This window comes from Nannospalax galili, unplaced genomic scaffold (assembly GCF_000622305.1).
Source record: "Nannospalax galili isolate Female #2095 unplaced genomic scaffold, S.galili_v1.0 scaffold140, whole genome shotgun sequence".
NCBI classification, from domain to species: domain Eukaryota; kingdom Metazoa; phylum Chordata; class Mammalia; order Rodentia; family Spalacidae; genus Nannospalax; species Nannospalax galili.
The window spans coordinates 9845020-9852695 of NW_008352267.1; the positions used below are offsets into that span (position 1 = coordinate 9845020).

The window sequence follows — 7676 nt, forward strand, 5'->3', positions numbered from 1 at the left end:
ATAACAGCTTGGCGGTCTATGTTGTAACTTATGTTTCACCTTACAGCTTACTGCAATGCAGAGTTCTCTGAAGAGAATCTGACCATACTGCAGAGAGCCTTGGAAGCATTCTTGATTTTTGTTTCAAGCCTCCAAGACCCTGGAACTCTTACATTTTTCATTTCTCCAAACCAGCACCATGTTGATGATGCTGCCCAGTTTTGCTGCTAGCCTGAGGTTTGGCATAACACAGCATGAATGACCTTGGTGCATGTTTGATGGATGCACTTGAGAAAACCCTTAGATAGCTCTTTCTTAGTAAGGAGCCCCTTCAATGGCATTCTCAGATCAGTCTCTCTCCTTCCTTAAGTGAATCTGAATTCTTACAGTGTGGAAACATCAATGGGTAAGATCTTGTCCATCTGACATCTTTCTTATTGTCTCAGTGTAAGACCTCTCTCCTTAATTATGTTAACCTATTTAAGAATTGCAATTACTTTGCCTGATCTCTCACCCGCTCTGTCAACAATTTAAAACCCACTCACACTCCCTTTATTCACCAAACTGTACATTCCTTATATCTTTTTGACACACAGTGATTTCTGTCTTCATCTAAATCTGAGAAGTGCAATAAGGGATAGACATGCCACAGTCTGGATGTTATTCTATCTTGAAATTTTCTATCCCATGCAATTAGTGCATTACTTTTGAGTTCAGCCTCATTCAAGTTCTCACAACACAAAACCATAGACAGATTCTCTGTCAGATGATACATGAAAGCCCTTTAAGCCAGACACTGACAAGTTCCTCTTCTCTTCTGAAACCATATTAGCACAGCCTTTATTCTTCACCTTTCTTTAGGCACCCTGGTCTTCTGCACTCCCTCAAAATTGCCAGCATAACTTTACAGCGTTCTAGGGCTTTTCTGTCCATAGCTTCAAACTCTTCATCATTTCTCCCACAATTTAGAAGGTCTATTGTGAACAACATGACCAGGTTTCTTGCAACAGTGAGCCCACTTCTCTGTACCAATTTTATGTATTAGTTATTTTACATGTTACAGTGACAAAATACCTACGACAAAGAAGGCTGGGCTTATTCTTGCCTCACAGTCTGGAGAGACTACAGTCTACCCTGAAAAGAGAGGCATGGTTACAGAGCATAAGCTAGCTAGTTACATTTTGCCCTTAGCCAGGAAGCACAGAGATATGAAAGCTGGTGTTTAGCTGGCTTTCTCATTTACAAGTTTTATTCTTTCTGTGAAACTAGTCCTTAAGATAGTGCCTCTTCAATGAAAACTTCTTGTAAACACTCTCACAGAAGTGCCCAGAGTTGTAGCGCCTTGTTGATTCTAAATCCAGTTGACAATGAAGACTAAACATCATATAATATCTTCACATAGTTAAAGGAAAATCTTCAACATATCTCATTGTAAATGGAAAATCTACAACCACTATAAGAAGAAAATGCATAGAATAAAGAAAAGGAGATAGGAATCTAAACACTCAGTCTTCAATAGCGTTCCTGTCATGACAGTTGGTGGAGAATGTGCATATGATAGTTTCACTATGATTTAGACTCTAAACTGATTATATGAATCCTATGTAAGTGAATGTCATTGTAGTTTCTGATAGACTATCGAAACTGAATCATAAAAAGTATTTTGTGGCTGGGTGTGGTGGCGCATGCCTTTAATCTCAGCAGTCAGGAGGCATAGGCAGGCAGATCTCTGTGAGTTCAAGGCCAGCCTGGTCTACATAATGAGTTCTAGGACAACTGGGGCTACAGGGAGACCCTGTCTTAAAAAGACCAAAAAAAGAAAAGTGTTTTTTTTTTTTTAGTATATAGAGAAAAGAAAATATTTGAAAAAAATCTGTGTGCACTAGACTTGCCCAGTATGATCATGGATGAACTAGATGAAAGTACAATAAATATAAATTAAATTACTCAACACCAACTATTGTGATCCTTGAGGATCTTAGAATATAGTTCTTGGTTCACAGAAAGGAAAAATCAAAAGCTGTAAGTGGCAAGACAAAAGTGACATTTTATAGAAGTACCCATAATACATATTGGTGTGTTTTCCCATGAGTTATTTCATCTGTTGCCAATTGCTCCATGTCTGTTGTATTAAGATGAGACTGAGTTCGTTATCCATATCAATCCTACAAGCAACAAAATGTAGAGATTAGATAAGTCAAATATTTATTGTGCCTCCAATCTAGATTCAAGTTATCTATTTTAGCTATTATAAGATAACTTGGAATAGTACTGTATTTCATAGTTTCTTTAGTCATTTAGAAAAATTTCTATTCAATAGTATGTGGTGTATGACTTGAGTAGCCAAATAAAATACAAGAATTTTAGTAAAATCATAAATTTTATAGAAACGTGCTTCATAGATGTATAATACATATCATTTGTGAAATATATCAATATCTGTGATGTGTTTCTTATCAATATTTTGGTATCCTAATATTATAAATTGATTTGATTTTTTCCAGTTATTCATGTTTTTGTTATATGAAATCACTTGTTTGGGGCAATGAAATGGATTGAGTTCCAGGTTATCAAATGCAGACTCAAGGCTTAGTATTCTAGACACTGGGATTGTAAAAGGCAAGGGTTCATTATCAGTCTTCTATAATCAGTAGTAAAATTGTTACTCCACAAGAAATTAGACAAGAAATAGTGAAATAGTGTTCAAGTAAACAATATTCCTTTTTCTGTTTTGAGGGTTTTTTGTTTTGTTTTGTTTTGGTTTTTGTCTCTTTGTGGCTTAGTCTCCCAGTAGCTCCAGCTCGGCTGACACTTGTTATATTGACCAGGCTGTCCTAGAGACCCACCTGCCTTGCCTCTGCCTCCCACGTGCTGGAACAAAAGGCATGCACCATCATGCTGGTCTTTAAAACAGTATATATTGAAAATCAGAGCTTCCCGTCAGCTACTGGTCATCTTTCATGGGATGGGCCTGGACTTATTTGAGTCTGTTTTCTCCCTTTTAGTCAGTTAGCTCAGAATATGAATGCAATCACTGGTTTTTAAAATCCTGTCAGATTTTGTCAGGCAACTACTACAGATGAGCATTGTAAACCCCTACTCAAGGTGGCTAGGCTCCCCTGCAATATTCTTAACACATGAACACCCTGGATGAACAGGGGATTAATTCTGGATTGCTTATGGATTCCCTCTTTGACTTCAGCATTTTCTCAGACCAAGCCATAAGGTTTGAATCAGTTCTGTTTTGGCAACACTACTGACAGATATTTCTGTAGAAACAAATGTTAAATGCTCTCTGCCATTTGGAAAGTGTTTCTGATACTCTGTGTGGTCTCGACAGCCACTTCCTGTTGACAGTGAGGGAGTGCTAACTCTAAACATGTCTCCTGGCACTGAGTTTGGTTGGAGGAAGGGGGGAGTTACTATTGATCTAGTAAAACCTTATACAGTCACTTATATCAAACAGCATATGCTATAAAAGTAATAGCTAGAAAAAAATTCACAAAAATACAGCAAAATATTTGACAATTTTGTGCAGGAGCCACTAAAGTTTTAGTGTTTCATAATTTAGACAAGTGACTAAAATATGAGATATGAAGACAAGTTTGAAAAACCAGGGGTGGAGGATCACTTGGTAAACTACGCAGGCTGTGATAATACACACTTTATAAAACCTATCCACACATAGTAGTTAGCTTCAGAATGCCGCTTGGTTTTTCTCTTGGCTTGGGAAAACATTCTGGATTTCAAGCTAAATTATCCACAAACTTCAGCTCTTCTAGGTGGTGGGACCTTGTTTTCACCTTCCAGTTTTCCTACCCCAGCCTGGGTGACGAGGTCTACAGTGTTTTTCTCCAGATTGTCAACTCAGCTACTGATGTCATCATTCCTCCCAATGACCTTGTCTGACATGCTATGAAATTTGAGTTCTATCTGTGTCAAGAGTGTCTCCACCACCAAGGTCATGTCCTACATGGTTTGGGAGTCTGTCTCAGCAATCTCCCTGGTGCTCAGCTTGGCGGCAATATCTTAAAACCATCACCTACACTTTGGTTTGTTAGTCCAGATGCCCTAGCCAATGATGTGATATTTTAATATCAACATAAACATATTAGTGTAAATATAATGATTAATGTTGTATGTTGCACAATTATACTAACAACTTTGATTATCAGAAGTTCAAATTCAGCTGAACAGCCAAGTGCTTTGAATATTTTAAAACTGCAACAATACTCCATGAGGGGAGAAATGATACACACAAATTTCTGTGCTGTTTCCATTAAGAATATGGAACAAGAACTGGAGAAATGGCTCAGCGGTTAAGAACACTGGTTGTTCTTGCAGATGACCCGGGTTTGAATTCCAGCAACCACATGCAGCTAACAACTGTCCATAACCCCAGTTCCAGGAGATCCGACAGGCTCTTCCGTCCTCCATGGGCACTGTACAACACAGGTGCACTTACCTACATGCAGGTAAAACACTCATACTCATAAAATAAAAATAATAAATAAAATATTTTAAAAAGATGTATTTGTTTAAAAAAAAAGAAAATGGAACAGTTTTATGTTTGTTTAATTCGGGAGAAATGCCAACGTATCCCCATTTCCTGAAATGCCAATGTGGTCAGCTTAGTACAAATACATATGTACATGGAGCTAGAGTCCTAGGCCAAGTTTTGTAACAAATTCTCTGTCAAACTCTGAAAATGCTATTATATGTTAAAGTATTGCTACTTCAGTGAAGAAACTGAGCTTCATATTTTTAGACCTCAGTGAAAGAAAGTTATTTTGTATTTTATACTTAAATTACCTGCTAACTTACATACACTATACTAAGAGGAAAGCCTTAGTGGTCATCATTAATTAGTCTCACTATGTATCATTCTCCCTCTTTCTCCTCCATTTGATAATTAGACACAAATTGTACTGTTTGTCATAATTGCTAATTGCCTAATTATGACTAATTTCTTTCTTTCTTTGTTCATTAACTAGCTTTAACAAATTTAAAGCAATTTAAATTGTGTCTTTCCCTAAAGACCCCCCATCATAGTCATTTAAGTGCAAAAATGGTGAACTATTTGGTAAAGATATTTTAGGGTAATGGAATGGAATTTTATTAGGAGATATTTTATTAACATTATTATGCCATTGATATTTTTAAATTGACGGTTTAATTTCAATAGTTTGGGTACATATTCTCTGGGTGCAGTAAAAACATTTTATTAAAAATCACTTTTCATATGGAATAGTCAGCAGCCTGGTAGCAATTTTTAAGCTTAATTGGAGTATTAATAGTCTATGGTACTGGAAAAATGCTTATTTTGCAAAGAGAATAAATGTAAAATCATAAAATGAAAGTAATTTACTATTTATAAAAATCATTGTACTATGAGTTATCTAAGCTTTCTGCTTGATCTCAGCCATTAGGCTGTATTTTCCCATGTTCACAATTTACATGTTTGCCCAGACTGCTGTATCGTTGTCATGTAAAATTATAGATGTGTTATACTTCTCTATATGCTCTGGGTGGACCTCCTTTTACTTTAAACTGAACTCATTTATTTTTCCTTTTCTCCTTCTCTCTTTAACTAGAAAGGTTCAGTTAATACTGAATACCATTGTTCAGTAACAGGGTTCAAGTCCCCAAATCATTGGGCACTTGAGATATAGCATGGTAGAAAATGAACAGTGTTGTTGATTTACTGGTTTTAAATTTATGGGCACATGGGGTAAATCATGGATGAAAGACAAAATATTTAGTCCAAGAGACCAAGAGTGAACATCCCACATATAGCAGTATAATACAAAGCTTCTGTTCTTTATATTAATTTTGTCTTAACAGAACATAGCACCCTCTATATGTAAACACTAGATGCATGAGCCAGAAGATTAACCATACAACATCTTAAAACTGAAATGAAAATTAGAACATTTATATAGGTGTTGCTCCTTTTTCCATCAGTCCTAGGAGGTACTCTAGAATACCATTTTTGAAATTGTGCTATCTTACCTCTTCAGCATGTACCAATACATTCTGGCATAGTTGTAGTTAGGTGTCCATGATATTTTTCTTGCAATATTCCAGCAGGCTGTGTCTTTAACTGAGTAAGTGTTCTAGTTTCACTCTGCTGCTGTGATAAAACACAACCAATGCTATGATAAAAATCTGACTAAAAATATGTTGGGAGGAAAAGGTTCATGGTTTTCATCCCTTCATGGCATAACTCATCGCTGAGGAAATTCAGGCAGGAACTCAGGGCAGGAAACTGGAGGCAGTAACGGAAGGACAGGCCACTGAAGAATGGCTCTTACTGGCTTGCTTCTCTGGCTTGTTCTCAAAGTGTTTTCTTATACACCCAGAACCACCTGCCCCCAAGTAGTACCATCCATAGTGTCTGCACCCTGTGAGGTCATTCAACAATCAAGCTAATGCCTCACAGATATGCCCGCAGATCAATCCAATAGTAGAAACTTACCAGTCAAGGTTTCCTCTTTCCAACCGTGTAAAATTGACAACTGAAGCCAACCATGACATTCCACCACTTGTCAATCTTAAAACATAAACACATCACATTAAACCATAATCTTTCCTTTCTACTTCCTAAAGATCTCACATTAATATAACAGTATAGAACATAGTAAAACTTTAAACATCCCACAATCTTAAAAGATCTGTTGCTTAGAAGCTCAATGTTTCTTTAAAGTAATACAATGTCTTTCAAATGTGGGCTCCTGTAAAATAAAAGAACATTTGTGACCTTTGGTGTTCCTGACCCTCCCCTGCATGAGGGAACTTCATTAGTGAGAACTGAGAGATTCATTAGTGTCCTCTTCTTTACCCCTGTTCTATGTTCCATGAGCCTTAGGTATAGAGGGTGCACTGTAGATATGTCACTTAGGCCTGGAAAGTTCATAGACAATGTCCGTGTGTGACCAGCCTTGGTTCTTGGTAACAGTCTCCAACTTGTATAAAACTAGTGTCTTTGATGGGTTGTGATTGGGATATTTGTCTGTAAATATAAGGATACATATTTTGCACATAGTAAGAAATCACATTAGCCTAAGGATGTGACATTCTTAGGTTTTCTCTAAGATCTTTGATCATTCCAGCCATGGGTATTTTGTTATGTTTACAATACCACACTGGGTTTCCTTCCACTGAGTGTACCTTTAGTCCAATTAGTTACCAGTTGATTGCCCCCTCCAAATAAAAGTGTCACTACTTCACCAATGACATATACTATATTGGCCATCGACGTGGTTATTTGATCTTGAAGCTGGTGTTGGACCATTGATTATTTTTTCCATTGGCACCTTCATAGCATTCTTCAAAGCTACAAAGACCTAGTTTCAGGAGAAGTGGTTTCAGGTCAGTTGCAACTCTAGTGTTCCAAATCCTTTGTCCTAAGTATGTTCTGTCTTCAGAAATAGGGCTTTACCTTCAAGTTCTAGGAATCTATCACGGCTGTGGCAATGCCATAAGCATTTTTCGAAGTCTCTTTGACCACCTTGGCCAACAACTCAAAGGAAGGATTTGCTGTCTAGCACTGTTTCTTGGCATGCAGCCTTTAGCTACACATATGGACTCATGAATAGATAATATATTTGTAATTTGTCATTAGGTTGTTGGACTGATATGAATCCCCCTGTTTTTATAAAACTAGCTAAGCATTATTTACCTTTCCTTTCTTTCTC

General features: G+C 37.0%; 1 pseudogene; it reads right to left on the reverse strand.

The window, feature by feature from the left end:
* Nucleotides 1–3735: 3735 nt before the first annotated feature.
* On the reverse strand, nucleotides 3736–7234 carry LOC115066970 (annotated as a pseudogene).
* Between the last annotated feature and the right edge of the window lie 442 nt (nucleotides 7235–7676).